The following is a 15717-nucleotide window of genomic DNA, read 5'->3' as shown; positions in this document are numbered from 1 at the left end:
TTGTCTAACACGCACACACACACAGGTTCCCGTCCTGTGCACATCCCTCCATGCTCGGAGGGTGAAGATATGCAAAGCGTCACTATCATCAAAACAAAAACTGCAAGGGAATATAGGGCAATTGGGTGAATTAAAATGCATCCCCCGAGACACGTCTTTCTTTCTCTTCGCCTCATCTCTCCACTTCTCACGCTGGCGAAGCGTCTCCTGCACATGGTTCACATTACACCACCTCCTAATGGCCAAAGTCAGTGAAACATGCGCTCGTATTGTGGTTATTTTAGACATAAATTTCTACACAGACTTTGACAGGCACTTTGGCTGCATGCTGGTTCATCCAAGGACCAAAAGCAAAGACAGTAAATATGCAATAAGGCCAAGAAATGAGAATCAGAGAGTCCTTCATGAGGGATCAATACAGCAAAGCAGCTATTGATGATCAACTAAAAGAAAGAAATGACCTCAATATTAACCTGCCACAGGGATAAGATTCACCTCTCCGGCTTATTTTTATCAGCACTTAATTGGACCAAGTGGCATCTGCGCTTCGAATAGTAAATAAGAACAAATGCGGCAGAGGTAATCATCTTCATATCTTACATGACGCTGGATGGATAAAGAAAAAAAGGCGAGAAAGTGGCGAGGCAGTTGATGTCCAGCCAATTCTCAGGCAGACCGTGCTCAATAAATCAATGAGGAGGTGGTTAGACAATAACTATCGAGGGCATCAAATGACAGAAGACGCGCCTCCCAGCACTCAAGCAACAGTTTGTCCTCCGCACTCAACAGGAATCCGCAAGAGGAGGTTGTGAAATGTTGGTTTAGGGTCTCCTTCACGCCAGTCGTGAATGAACGCAGACACTTGACTTGTTTTGAAGTGAATGACTACAGTAAATGTTTTTGTTTGAGATAACGCAGATTCATCTTCACCTCGGCGCAGCTGAGCGTCGGCGTGCTCCGCTTTCATCCGTACGACTTCATCTTTCGTGCAAAAGGCCCCCCTTATCTTGTTTCCGCACATGTAAATCGGTTTTAATCTCCTCCTCTCTCCCTTGCAACATCTCCACAAATGCACTTATGGACAACTCTCACACACACACACACACACATGCATGTAATTACTACAAAATGCCAGAGAGCGTTTGCAACAGCGTGTATGTGTTTAGAGTTTTGTAATTAGCAGAATATATTTAAATACATGGAGCCCAAACCCTCCTGGGGAGACTTCCTGTTTGCTGTGTCTGCCTCAATCTCTCACTTGCTTTATTCTCGCGGTTTGTGCCCCCCCCCCCCCTCTCATTCAAATGTACTCATCAAACTTGCACAAACATGCACTTTGTTCTCTGCTTTACAATACGCGCCACCTCACCGGGAACTTGCTTCATGACTCTGCCGTCTACAAATAACATCCCCGGGGATGATAACCAAATCCATAAAGTTTTTTTTTCTGCCAGACCATTTCATCCAAATTAAAAGGCTTCAGTTTATAAGTAAAATCCAGCGACAAAAAAGCAATACTGTTTTATGAGAGTGGACATACTTGAGCGTTAAAGACTAAAAGGCAGCCTCCCCGTGAGCCCCTCCCCGCTCGTCAAACCTCTCTTAATTATTCAGCAGGCATCCTGGTGTCTTTCATCTCGCTGTTAATTGCTGTGGTCGACTTCTCACTGGGACCACCGTGCCCAATGAAAACCTGCCCTGCATTGTGCCACGAGCCTGTGTGTGTGTGTGTGTGTGTGTGTGTGTGCACATGAGAGGAAACCTCACTGATTACCTGGTGAGTGGGTAAAGGTCCCATGTGAATTCATTTATCACTCCAGGTATTTTGTTAATGTACAGTATAAGCGAATGTATGTCCACAATCATCCCTATATGTTTGAATAGAACAGAAAATTTGACCTTACAAAAGAAAATGAAATGTCTTTTTCTTAGCAATAACTGTACATGTAGATTCTCCCAGACGTACTGGAACAACTGTATGTCATATACAGTGACATTTTCGCTGTCGAGGCAGAAAATAATGTGAAAAGTGATAAATCAATGTATTCAAATTAGGCAGCCTTGGTGAGTGGTAACGTAAGATGGCTGCCGGTGGCTTCACTTCTCCCAACGGCACGTAAGCGGCATTGACAAGTCAAGTTATATTTAAGCCCGTTAAAAACTGGGAAAGTGGTATTTTCTGATCTGATGTTTGGAGAAAATCTTTAATCTCAGGAGTGGGGATTGCTTTATTATTAGGTCACGTTTTGACTGGTAGTCAAGTTTTGAGAATTTTCTTACGGTAATTTATATTCTCGTCTGCTTTTGGCTTTCATTTGGAGCCAAATTTGAGAATTCATGGCCTGCAGCTGTATTTTTATTTTCTTCAACAGCACCAACAAGTTTGCCGTGTCTTCCTGATTGGGTCAGTAAGATGGACTAGTTCATTGCAAGAGACATTATGTCATTATTCAATAAAAAAAAAAAATATGTATATAAAGAAAATAGCCTACTAGAACTATACATTTGCATTTAGTCATTATTAGTTGTTTTTTTTACTCTACATGATACAAGTGAAGCTGTGCCTAACCCGCCTCCCCTGTCCAGGTTCTATCCCGCCTCTCTCCCGAAGTCAGCTCAGATACGCTCCAGTTACCTGTGAGCCTAATCAGGACAAGCAGTGTATAAAATTGTCTTGCTGGCTAAACTTCTGAGAGCAGTCACGCCAGTGCTAAAAATAATAACATCAACCATGCTTGAATAAGATAGCCATGGAAGAACCTCAAGAGTTCACACCTCAAGCCCGTCAGTCATTACTGGGATAAAGTCTAACGAAGAATGTGAGTCAAGGATTCTCATCCAGCATCAGTGACCTCTTCAGAATTTCTCAACCCCCCCCCCCCCCAAAAAAAAGTGACCTCTTCAGAATTAAAGGTCAACTCGTGATTCTCAGAGTAACAGTCCAAAATCTCGAACAAAAGTCTTACCAAACAGAAAAAGTCCACATAGCGAATCCCAATGTACAGTACGCTACGCTTATGAATGGCTAAACATACAGTAATTAAGTTTAATGAGGGTTGACACAAAACGTGAGCTGCTATTGTAATCAGCAGATAGATTGCATATATTCAGACACATAACTCCATAATCAGCAGACAGACATGCTGGCGCGCGTGTGTACATAGAGCAGCAGTTGAAGTGATGGGGTGAAAAGTGATGGCCAAAGAGGAAGAATGCGAGGAGCCATGGCCAATAGAAAAAAAAGATGACGATCACTTTCCTTTCTTTTCTTTGGTCCTTCCTCGGGTCTCCTGACGGCCTCACGACTCTGGCTGGAAGTGTTCGGTTTAGGTGAACGGTATGGGATTTTTTTTAAATAGGTTTTAGGTGAACTAATGAATACACACACACTCGCAGCACGCACACACACTCACCCACATACAAAAAAAAAAAATTATATATTTTTTTTAAATAAAGGAGAGCAATGATGATGACATGTCAAATCGGTAAAATTACCGAATGAACAATACTGAGCTCTCCAGAAAAAAGAAAAAAGATGACGGGGTCACGCGTTTAGTGGAAGGTAGAACTTTTGAAGGGAGACAGAAGATCTGTGGAACATGAGCGGCTTGGAGGGAGCCTGAAAGGATTGACAAAGTCCAACACGTGGACTGTAAAGACACTGATTTAAAATATGCTATTTTTGTGCTCAGCACAAGTCTCGCGCAAAGTGCAATCTAGCGCGCATGGGTGGAGTTTTCTTTCTTTTGGAATGCAGCTAGAGAAAATCATATTTGTGCCGTTGTGGGAGTGAACACAGCCGACTTGATTCCCGGGCCAATCAAAGCGGTTCATGCTTTGTATTCATGGTTTTGTTTGTTTTTGTTCCTCAGGTTTGTCTTAGTAACATGAAGCTTCTTTCAAGCTCAGACATATGAAGAAGACAGGAAAGTGTTGTCACAAATTCCTGCAGCTCCTTCAAAGTTGCTGTTGATCTCCTGTCAGCTTCCCAGAGCAGTTTTATGATCGCTTTTTCATGAACTTTGGAGGGATGACCAGTTCTTGGTATTATCACTGTTGTGCCTGATTTTCTCCACTTGATGACAAATGTCCTCACTGTGTTTCATGGTATTTTTCATGGATTGGAAATTATTTTGTACTCGTCTCCTGATTAACACGGTTGCACAAAGAAATCCCCATGTTCCCTGGAGAAGTGACTATAAAATGTTGTTCTTATTATTTCCAATTGAGTTGCGCATGTTATCGGTCACATTAATCGCGGAAAAAGTTTTTAAATGATTTACCTTCTTTTCATTTTTTTCATGTCACAAAAACCTGCCATTAGAACAGGGGTGTGTGGATTTTTTTTTATATCCACTGTAGATCAGCGGTCGGGAAACAGCACATGATAAATCCAGAACAAAATACATTTTTGTCCAAAAGATTTAACATCTAATTCAGGTTTGACAGCGCCGTCCATCTCAGGGCCGGACCTCTTACATTGATCGTCACATCACATGTAGGCGGCCTTGGGCCTCTCAGATACACACAAACCACAGATGACACAAACCAAATAGCTTTAGATTGCCACACAGATTCATTCCCTTAACTAAGACTATTAAGTACAGTAGCAAAGACAATACCATGTATTTTACTATCAGTTAATCAATCAATTATTTATAAAACTCAATGTGCTTTGCAATGGTTAAAAAGTACTGAACACATGAGCTCTGTCTAACCTCATCAAAAATGATGGTTATGAAAAAATACACACATACTGAAACCTCTACATGTGGAACTAGAGCAATATTTTATTCGGTCATGCAAAAAAAGAAGAAAAAAAAAGTGAACATACCCCTTAAATTTGTGGCCTGCTGTCCATTTTAAGCGGAATGCAGTTTATACTAAAAAAAAAAAATCTGCTGCTATTAAATTTGTTTTATATATTGTAGAACTTTCCTAAAAGTGGAAAATATGCAAATGAACAGATAGCCCTTCTTTTGGTTCTGAGTGTAGAGATGGGATTTGTCTGCTGGGGATGATATTTTCTGTTGGGTTACGGATCTCAACTACCTAAAAATCTTAAAAAAAAAAAAAAAAAAACTACATTATTTTCTTTAAAGAAAGCTGTTCAGGTAGCAGTTTTTCTGGTGTGCTTGATAAAGTAAATAGATAAATATATAAGTGAATAAATGGCTCTTGCATTCTTTGATTTTTCTTATGTGGCCCTTGGAGGAAACATTTTGGAACAAAATAATTCAATGATTATTGAACAATAATTCACAATAAATAAATAATCTATAGATCTGCCTGTAAATTTCTGGTCCATTTTTTGGGTGGAATTTTTTTTTTCCTGAGATGAAGCAGCAATGCTTAAGTGGTTAAAGTAAGGCCAGTGGACCAAAAGGAGCAATGTGTGATTCCCAAATCATGCATTGGGATATGGGCAGAAAATACTGTACACACTCCCCCACCGCGATCTATCAAGTAACTCCCTTTTAGTGTTTAAATGTATTTTAGTATGTGTTAAATGAAGAGGCCAGATTTCACATGTGTTTTTATATGTCAATAAAAATGATCTTAATCTTAAACATGAAACAAATGCACACGATTTATCTTCATGCAGCTGCCAAAGTCAGATGATTCATTTCCAGGACTCCTCTCACCCTCTTTGTTTACTTTTCTAAACTCTTTCAGTCCTCCCTTCTGCTGCTGGGGGGGGGAGTGCTCAGGTCTTCCTCTGTTTTACAGGCCACTTGGAGAGAAGCGACATGTAATTAGTGTCATGTACAAGTGTTTGCCATTTTTGAAGGGTCCTTTGCGAGGCTTGCATGTGTAACTACTGACAACAAGAAGGCATCTGTGACGATGATGACGACGATGATGATGAGAAACTGAGCATATACAGAGAAAAACAACAAACACACAGCTAAAGAAAAGCAGCTGTGCACAGCTGTGGGACTCTTAATGATATAAAGGCCTTGAGATCATGAGAACAAATCTTGAGCTTCTGATTTCGGTCTAATTGCATCGGTAAAAATGGGGTGCATGAGGTAAGCCGCTCTACCTGGCACTCGGAAATACAGAGAATCCGTCAGCACAGTGCTTTTACAAATGAAAGCATTGCGATGTCTGAGACGAGTTGGCTGCGAGCCCTGTTGACTATTAAGCAACAGTTGCAGCGGGAATTACAGGAAGGACACTGGAGTGTCAGCTCCCTACACGCCAAGTTCTGGGACGAGAGCCCAAAGGAGCAAAGGTCAATGCAAACGAGACTTCATCAACTCATCACTGATTTCTCTGAAAAGGAGAAGATCCGGGTGCACATGCAACGATGCTCTGATAGCCACAATCAGACCTGTAATATCATGTAAAATCACTTTAATTACAGCAAAGCCTTGATTCAATAAAAAATAGAACTGACTGTCCGGTGTTGTATTGGTTTTGTGGCTTCCTTCATTAAGTATGGGGAGAGATAGGTCTAAAAATTATTCACACAAATAAATTTGTGATTTTCACGTGTTTTTGAGATCCACAAATACATCCGGGATTTTCACGTGTTTTTCAAATCCACAAACATTTTCGCCATGTTCACGTTTTTCCGATCCACAAACATATTCATAATTTTCACATGTTTTTTTAGATCCACAAACATTATATTGATTTTCACGTGTTTTTGAGATCCACAAATACATCCGGGATTTTCACGTGTTTTTCAAATCCACAAACATTTTCGCCATGTTCACGTTTTTCAGATCCACAAACATATTCATAATTTTCACGTGTTTTTTAGATCCACAAACATTTTATTGATTTTTACGTGTTTTTCAGATCCACAAATACATCCGGGATTTTCACGTGTTTTTCAAATCCACAAACATTTTCGCCATGTTCACGTTTTTCAGATCCACAAACATATTCATAATTTTCACGTGTTTTTTTAGATCCACAAACATTTTATTGATTTTTACGTGTTTTTCAGATCCACAAATATATCCGCGATTTTCACGTCTTTTTAAATTTTGTGTGCATTTTCTATTACTTATGATTGCGAATTGATGAAAGTGCTTTTGTGTATCGTCGTGCATGCGCATTTATTTTTCAGACAAACATCACGTTGTTTCGAGATATTCACACACACAATTTCCTCAGATATTCACATGTCTAAGACCCGTTCCTCCTCCGTCCATGGGGAGGCAGTGTTGCTGTCTCCATTGAACGGGAATGAGCCGCCTCTCGTTTAAAAACAGAAAGCGAGTCTTTGTCTGAACTTCCATTATGTGTTTATTTTACACAAGCCAGGAAACGAAATGCGACCTTAGTTTGTTTCCCTTGAGCTTGTATTGCCTTCACTCGAAAGACACTCTTCTTCTACTGTTAAATGTTCTTCTTCTACACCTATAAAGGAGCAGCGGCCAAAGAGGTAACAGTAGATAGAAGAAGAGTGCCTCTCGAGTGAAGGCAAAAGTAGCTCGAGGGAAACAAATTAAGGTCGCATTTTGTTTCCCAACGTGTACAATAAACACATAATAGAGGATGTGATCCTCTATTATGTGTTTATTTTACACAAAGGCTCATTTTCCATTTTTCAATTTCCAATTTTAAATGAGAAACAGGAGACGGCTCGTTCTTCTTTGGCCGCATCCCTCTATCCCAACGGCAGTCGAATCCGGTTTGGACATTCAGAAACAAAACAACAGCAATCTTTTAACGCAGTTACTTGAGGATCATTAATACGACACAATTTATAGTTTCATTTGACATGTTCACAAATTAGACCCTGGTCATTTGAACATGTTTGCTTCAAATACTTAACTGAATTAATGAGTCAAGATAAAAAAAATTTAAAAAAAAAACTGTCTCTTTGAGGGGCAAACGTTTGCGAGTGTTTGCAAAGGTAGTGATTGTTGATTTGTCGTCATGGTTCGTTCAAGTTTTCATTCATCAACAGTTTTAAATGTTTTTTTCTTGTCCTTTCCTTGCCACAGCCAAAATTGTTGCCGAACATCTGGTAAACATCTTTGCATCCTTGAACGAACCCTATGAAAAATCAATACCCGCTACCTTCGCAAACATTAACCCAATTGTCCCCAACCCACCCACCCCCCGAGTGGGATGCGGACATAAGTTTGTTGAGTACGCTGATGAGAAATCAAATTCGCTACCATCACAAACAAACAAACGCTTGTACCTCAGTGGGATACGGCCTTTAGCAACATCTTCATTATGTGGTGGTAGTTTGCAGTCCCTCTTAAATGTTAATTACTTAGCACTTATGACACTAACATGTTGAGACCAGTTTATGGAAGGCCTTCTCATTTTCTGGCACGACTGGTCAAAATGCTGACACACTGCCGAACATACTGACAGTATATATTTGAGTAATGTTTGAAAAAAACAATATGGTTGTCTTTATCCTAATCTCAAACAATTAACCTTTTTTTCTTTCTCCAATGAGTCACAATCTTATTGTCTAAAATGGACCCGAGACCACACACGTATATACTGTACTTATATACGTATATAGACGTATATACGCTCAGCTGTGACAAACACCGTAAGAACTCAATAGTGACAAAATCACATGGTTAACATTAGCGGCATCTTCTTCCTTATAGCTTTATATTATTCACTCAGTCAGTTATTCCATAGCACACACACACACGCGTGAACGCTGTGCTTGTCATTATACAAGTATACCCTTGGGCAGGCCTCAAGTTCATCTGTAGGGGGTGCAGACAGCGCCTGGGTGATATTAGGAGATAGGTCACATTGCACTGTAAACACGCTTTGTCTGCTTATTCATTTATTTACTACAGTCGCATCACACCACTCAGCTTGTCAGCAATACGAAGCTGAAGGGGCAGTGGTGGCCTGATTCTTCAGTTGCTGGTTTAGATGCAATTCAAGTGATACACTCATGAATGACCATTTCGAGAAAATACTTCTTATCCGTTAGTTTGAATTTGAAGAAGTTGGGTATCCAAGAATTACAAAAAAAAATAATAATTATGGAACAGTACCATTGCATGCTTTTGTGTGGACCGTCGCAGCTTTGTCCTACTATCGACCTCCTGTTCTTTAATATTCATGAAGTCCTTTTCAGCAGCTCAAGTCACCACAATGTTGTGACGCTCCTGCACTCCCACTGAATCCATTGCCATTGATCACCACTGGCTTTCCCAAACAAGCATCGATCCCATTCAAACTTCAGATTCATTTTAACGCAGTCGCCACACCTTGCGCTTCCAACCTCGTGCCGCGGTTCATCAAGATGTGACTTTTACCATTGTGTAATAATGTATGCTGGCATCTGCCTTTTAAGGATTTAGATTAGCAACAAATTTATCTTGGGGAAGTCTAAAACCAGGGGCTGAATATCTTACCGATTGCCTATAATCGAGTAATATCAGAGGAGAGGGAATGATGTTCTACTGTATAGTGCATCTTGACGTCTGCGACCGAATTGCAGCTATGAAATTGACGGTACGTCATCATGACTTGATATTGTTTTCATACAACAACTCTACGCACCATTTATTGGTTGACAGCAAGCGACAACAAATATATATTTTATTTAACCAGGTATTTGCTTAAAGCCCCGCTTGTATTATCGGCGTAAACAGTAAAATACGAGTGTGTCAACAGTCGCTTTGGTGTCCTGTACAGTTCCGATTATGTAGTTTTATATTAACTGACTTATAACAAACTGCTAACTGTGTTTGTTTTTTCTCTCACTCTGCCATGTATTGCAGCATTTAAACGCTTTCGCTAGCCAGCTTACTTGGGCTAGTTGGCAAACTGCCTTTTGACTCAAGGATATCTTCTTTTTTTTCCTGGAGAGCTCAGTATTGTTCATTCGGTAATTTTACCGATTTGTCATGTCATCATCACTGCTCTCTCTTTTTTTTTTTTTTGTATGTGGGTGAGTATGTATATGTGCGTGCGTGCGTGCGAGTGTGTGTGTATTCATTAGTTCACCTAAAACCTATTAAAAAATCCCATACCGTTCACCTAAACCGAACACTTCCAGCCAGAGTCGTGAGGACGCCAGGAGACCCGAGGAAGGACCAAAGAAAAGGATATCTTAATCGCATATTATTGGTGGATATTTTTAACCGAAATTTGTCAGCCAATCAGAGAAGAGATTCCCAGAGTAGCAGATGAAACAAAAGGGTCGAGGAGATATGCTGAGAAATAATCAAGTTTGAAGACTTTTTTTTTCTTGAGGTGATATCACACAGAAACACAAGCCCCCCCCAAGACACAAACAACAACTCAAAATTGCACTCATGTTGAAGTGGCCATTCCAACCAGACAGTATTTGGATAGATTGCCATTTTTGTGCAATTGTTGCTACTGTATATTGGCACTCATGAAATGGCTGGTCCAATCAAATTGCTTGTATAATTTGTGGTATTCCATATATGTGTTTTCTTCAAGAGCTTTGCCCCAACATATCTGCTACACTTTGTACCGCAACGTGATTTCCATGCGACTTTGTGTTGCGTATGCGCTTAAGTGACACACAACTTGTGTTTGTGTTTGCGGTTATGACACTAAGCGTGTTTTTCCATACAAAGATGCTGGCTGCTTGAGCTCGGTTTGGCCCAAGGATTCATCGCAACATGACAGAATTTGACTTTTCCATCACGACACGTCTCCAGACATCATCGCGGCTGAGAGCACCGCAAAAACAATGCGGAATTATTCATTCGCAATTATTTTTTTAAAACTGCTCCCACTGTCCACTTGCAGGCAGGTGTGGTTCATGTTGCGCCGCAGCAGACAGTCCATCACCAGCGTGACACACCGAAACCCTCCGTGTGTTTAAACTGGTAATACAAAGCCAAAATCTGTGCTGCGCAATTTGGCCCAGCGTGACAAAAAGTGCCAGTGGGGGAGTAATGTGTCTCCTGGCGGGGCTAAAGGGATGTGAGACAGATGTAAGATGGTGCTTGAAAATCAACTAAAGACTGCACTGAGACTTCTTCCCAACCAGAACTGCACACACAATAAAAGGAGCGAAAAATGTGTTTTATCATTGAAATGTTCATCTCATCAAACGGCATGTTTGTCTTAAGGGAGCCTGTGGCCACCGGTCCGCATGGCTAATCGCACCGTTGTGTTAATTATGGCTTCACAGCTTGCCCCGAGCACACACTTCCAAAGCATGTATACACTCCGCCTTTATACGCATTCTCCATATCCTATTTGGCTGTCAACAGACCTCATCTTGATGCTGTCTGGCGGGGGAAAAGAGACAATTGTGTCGTAACGAGCTGAGGAAGGTGGATACGCACATTCGCATTCACGGGCTGCATTATTCATTCGCCCAAATTGGGAACACCAGTTGTGTCTTCACACACAAACAGAGAAGGATTCATTCCATAATCTCCCAAGTGTGGGAAATATAAAACATTTAATCATTCCAAAGAATAAAAATTCATAAGGAAATGTACAAAATCAATATTTCATGCTACTTACTGTACCTTTTCTTTATTACAAACCTATTCAGGATCCAGCATTAAAAATTAAAGGTGGCAAGGAAAGACAGAAGGAGGGAGGAAGGTAGTTCAAGGGACCTAAGAGTTCAAAAGCAACGGCGTTTCATTCATGTTTAAAGGCACTTTTTTGTTTCTCTAAGAGCCACAGAGGCAGTTTTGAAACAGGCGGCAAAGCTTTGATAGATGGAGTGCGCTGAGCAGCCAAGGTGCTGTCAACATAAATAGCAATAAAGAAGTGGGGGAAATGTTTTCAACTGGAGTTTTCAAGGTTATGGCCCATGGCAATGATTTGAAGGCGCCACTGCTTGGCTGCACTATTGGTTATGCATGGAGAGTTGCGTGTCTGTCCAGCATGCGTTAATGAAAACAGTTGATTGTGTGTATTCGTGCAGCACCACTTCACTGTTTGGCAGAAAGCATTGTTTCATGCATTAGCACTTACGCACACACGCTCGCTGCCCTATAGAGCGCATGCTTTTTGTGTTTGTGCACTTTTATGCTTCATAACGTTTGGACCTCTTTAACGGCACTCAACCCTCGACCTTTAATATACATTCCTTCTTTTTCGGGATTCAGACTTGTAATAGCTGGTGATTACATTCTGTCTTTTTCTTTACAATCAATCAAAACATCCCCTAGTCGCCAAATAATGGCCAATGAATAACATAAAAGATAAAGCCAAACCTTTGAGCGTTGGAAGAAAGTCAAAAGAGAGTCTGCTGACTGACTTTCGACCCCGTCCTCGCCGTTCATATGGCTTTTGTTAACCGATGTCAAAACAGATTCTTTCCCACAGTCACTTTGTCGGCATGTAAGTATTGAGTTTGTCACAAAGTTGGTCACCATAACTTATTGCATTTGATGACAACGCTTGAGGTTCTTAACTCGGGTTCGATCGAACCCCAGGGGTTCGGTGACTCAGTCTCAGGGGTTCAGCAGACGCCAAGACACACACCCGACTCAAATGATTTGTGACATGGCCCACTGCAGGTGATTACGCTACATTGCTCTGCATATCTGTGCTTCGGGGAATTTGCTGTGCTCAGTAGTCAACTTGTGGCTGTTGTGATTGTATGTGTAATTTCCTTCATACTATCTAATAGGGATATAACGATAACAGCAATATCGTGATATGGCGATATTAAAACTGCCACAATATTGTCACGGTCATTTCACGATATTAAAAGCAGCACATCTGTTAAAAAAGCCAGGTTGATTTCCATTTGTGCAGTTCTAGCACCCTGGGTTTATGAGGTATAAGATCTTTGTTTTTACAATATTGTTACCTTTTCATTTATCGCCAACCTCCCCACGATATCGTGATAATTACCGTATCGTGACCTTAATACTAACTATGCTGAGCAAAAAAGAAAGTGGTCGGACGGATATGCGGGAAATGAATTCAAATGTATAATGGAACGCATGGTGTTCCACAGGGTTTAATTCTAGGGCCTCTGCTGTTTTTATTTTATCTGCTGCGGTGGTAGTGTTAAAGTGCTCTATAAATATTGACTTGAGTTAAGTGATGGAAGTCAACATCCTATCTGACTTCTGTCTGTTGAATTTAACCCAAATGCTTGGAATAATTGTTCAATATTTTCTCACACTGACTGTTGATGGCTATTAGTCTGTTCTAATATTTCATACCAAAAAAAAAAGAATGTATTATTCCTACCGATATTGTATCGGATCGAAATCGGACAGTACTCTAGGCTGCAATATCGGTATCGTTTCGGAAGTGAAAAAGTTGTATCGGGATAGCCCTACAAGATACAGACTGAATTGTCCTTTATTGGAGAGATGCACACCCCTGCTATTTATGACAAATACTAATGAAAGTTAACCCTTTGTTATAAGTAAAAGTGATTCAAGATCCTTGGCTGATTAACCTCTGGATTTGGTTGACTCTGTTCATCAGTATCAGGAAAAGAACCAAGCATAAGCAAAAAATAAGAAATTAAAAAAATATATATAATAATAATAATACATGTTTTTTTTTCTGTTTTTTTTGTGTGCCCTGTCTTGTTGTTTGTCTTGTAGGTGAAGTGTGTTACAAGGATGCTCACAGTGGATTACATGACCAAGCAAACACAATACAGGATGTTTGTACAAAATACAGAAAACACTGAGGGGCAGTGAGGCAGGCGTGAATCCTTTCTGTCTGCATACACTAATGGAAGAAAGATGTCAAGCTCCACAGAGACCCTTTCCAGACTGCTAAGGCACAACCACGACTATATCCCACTGATTCTGGTACACATCTCTCTTTGAAGCGCCGAGCCATTTGGTATCGATGATGGATCCTGCATTTATGGGCCGAAATAAAACAACCACGCACTATGAATCATCTCACCAAAGTTTGAATGAGCATTTGCACAGTCTGAGGAGCACGGTTGTTCCCCTACAGAAGAATCCCGCCCCTCGTCCCTGTGGAAGCCTCAGATCTTCCTTGCCTCCACCCCCCTTTGTCTCCCTCTCCCAGTGGATGTGTAGTGCAGGGCCCAGGGCCCCTGCCTGTAATTGCTGTTGAATGGAGTGTTTTCATGGAGTGTTAGGCAGGGCCCTCCCCTGGATTAGCATGCTTACGTACACATGCGCACCGACACAGACACGTCGATGTGCACGCACACACACAACATGTGCTCAGATACTCAAATGGATTAGTGTGCTCACTCATGGGGAGAGGAGGTTGATTTGAGCAGACAGCAGCCGCCCTTTGGAGAAAGCCCGAGGAGGCCTGCTGGATTTTCAAGCGCACACACACAAACACACAAGCCCATAAGAATAGAGCGAATACAATAAAAGACATCAAAGTTGCACTTGCTCATGTGAACAAACACGCATATACTCCCAACCTGAGCTCCCATGTGTGCTGCGGAAGACATATGGGGTGAATCATGTGTTAACAGGGAGTACTGATTAACACATCTGGAGAGAGCCGGTGGGATGCGAGGGGTAAGGGCGGGGGTGGTGAGGGAGAGATTGAATATTTTAGGGGCGTGGAGGCAGAGCAGCGCGGAAGTCCGACTAATCCTGATTCATGCGGCCTAATCTGCATTTATAGAAAAGAAACAGGACAAAGAAAGCAACAAACACGCAGACACTTACTGGAAGGAATGAGGGACTCTCCGCTGCACTCGTGTGCCCCAGGCCAAGTCCTGTGTGTCATGTCAGAGGCAGTCAGCTGTGTCACAGCACCATGCTCACCATATGCCCATCAGTCACATTTTCGGCCTCAAAACACAAAGCACATTAACAAAACACTTCAAACGCAGTTATTTCCACATAGTGTGCAGCTGGGAATGAACTGGATTTTATGGATTTTGTGCACTGGTCAAGTACGTCAACTTAGTTTTCGACTGATTAGGTGATTACATTTAATTCTATATGTCAGTGGTTCTTAACCTTATTGGAGGAACTGAATCCCACCAGTTTCCGATGTGCATTCACCGAGCCCTTCTGTATAGAAAAAATAAAATGAGGGTTTATTGGTGAACAAAATGAACAGTGGATCGAATCTGGCTCTCTTCATTTTGAATTCAAAAGCGGTGCAGCTAAAGAGGAAGCGTTCCTTTAGTTTGGCTAGATAGCTAGTTGTGCTGGACTAGAATTGACTCTGGCTACCATCCCTCAACTCATATAGGGCATTTTAAAACAACCAACCGCTGTTTTTTTAAGATGAAACCCAGGGGCTTTAAATACAATGAAAACAGCAGAGGCCCCAGAATTGAACTCTGTGGAACACCTTGCGTTCCGTGATCCATGTGAAGTCATATTGCACATATTCACATAACCACTTTCTATTTTTGCTCAACCTAGTTAGTATGAAGGGATTATAATAATAAAGAAATTACACGACATACCATCACAACAGTCACAAGTCGACTACTATGTAGGTAAAGGGTCTAAAAGCCGCAGTAATATTAGTTGTTCTTTGCAGAGGAGAAAGAATGTGAGTATTGTTACGTCTACGAGTTGCGCTTGCTCGGATATTTGAACATGCGACATCAATGCTATTTGTTGGTCTTTCAATTGAGTTTTTGCGTTGATTGTTAGCATTAAGCTAACCAAACTTGTCTAAAGAAATCTGTATGGTTTTAAGTGCACATGTAATACTCTTTATGTTTAGTTTGACAACCGGTAGTGACGATAAACAGATTAAAGAATTGTTCACTTTTTGCCAAAGTGCTACAAATGAAAGCATAAAATTGTCCATCATATTTTGAAAAAC

The 15717-nt window shown here is 41.0% G+C and overlaps 1 long non-coding RNA gene across 3 annotated transcripts in view; it reads right to left on the bottom strand.

Annotated features, from left to right (window-relative positions):
- Positions 1-15717, bottom strand: part of LOC144057812 (uncharacterized) — a 243209-nt gene that overhangs the window by 86047 nt on the left and 141445 nt on the right. For 2 of the 3 annotated variants that reach the window (XR_013295329.1, XR_013295331.1), the window contains one exon: positions 14595-14720. This is a non-coding gene — a long non-coding RNA (uncharacterized LOC144057812). Of the gene's footprint in view, positions 1-14072; positions 14227-14594; positions 14721-15717 lie in introns of those variants that run through there. The other variant, XR_013295330.1, reaches the window with a different exon arrangement.

Source organism: Vanacampus margaritifer, chromosome 1 (genome assembly GCF_051991255.1).
Source record: "Vanacampus margaritifer isolate UIUO_Vmar chromosome 1, RoL_Vmar_1.0, whole genome shotgun sequence".
Taxonomy (NCBI): domain Eukaryota; kingdom Metazoa; phylum Chordata; class Actinopteri; order Syngnathiformes; family Syngnathidae; genus Vanacampus; species Vanacampus margaritifer.
Note: the sequence above shows the minus strand (reverse complement) of the source record. Positions and strands in the feature narration are given on the sequence as shown.